This window comes from Penaeus monodon, chromosome 15, assembly GCF_015228065.2.
Source record: "Penaeus monodon isolate SGIC_2016 chromosome 15, NSTDA_Pmon_1, whole genome shotgun sequence".
NCBI lineage: Eukaryota > Metazoa > Arthropoda > Malacostraca > Decapoda > Penaeidae > Penaeus > Penaeus monodon.
Genome location: NC_051400.1, coordinates 32694336 through 32695002, shown reverse-complemented (window position 1 = coordinate 32695002; position 667 = coordinate 32694336). Strand labels below are relative to the sequence as shown.

General features: G+C 47.1%; 1 protein-coding gene across 1 annotated transcript in view; it reads right to left on the bottom strand.

Annotated features, from left to right (window-relative positions):
- Positions 1-667, bottom strand: part of LOC119581964 (myophilin-like) — a gene marked incomplete at its 5' end in the record, with an annotated part of 6251 nt that overhangs the window by 2246 nt on the left and 3338 nt on the right.

Here is a 667-nt window from a genome sequence, read left to right as displayed (position 1 = left end):
GCCGCCACCATGTTCACAGGTGTTCACTTGGGTTCAGGCGAGAGATGACGTCACTCTCACACTATGCAAGGGTACCTGAACATAACCTCGCTAACCCTAAGGCTCTAGACGACGCCCATCCACCAAGCTAACCAAGGGTATGCCAACGAGCTCCCCCATCCCCCACTACTCTTCGAGAGATAGATGAAAATAAAGTTTTTTTTTCTTCTTCTTTGAAAGATCCAGCATCATCTACATATACCATTAACCCCTTAACCATTAAACAGAAATACGATGTAAGGACCCCCTAAAGCAGCATACCGTAAAACCGGTCTGCCGTAAGTACATGCAAAGTTAACCCAACTACCCGCTCGTACCAGTAACTACAACTTTACAACGTACTTTTGTCTATCTCTCTTGCCTCTCTGTTATCTGTCAACCAGCGATTCCACACATCCGGCGCAGCGTCCTCCATGCAACAGCAGTCTCCATTGTGAACAGCCGGATGTGCTGTCTCTTCCAAATGTTCATCTCCCTATCTTGCTTCCCTATCTGTCTATCTTCCGTTTGCCGGATCTTCCACTCTTTTACCATTCATCTTTTCCTTCTTAACTCTTCTTCCTCCAGGACATCCTTAATACGCGATGACGTAATGACTAGTCTCCGGCGGAGGGGTTTGGGAAGTGCA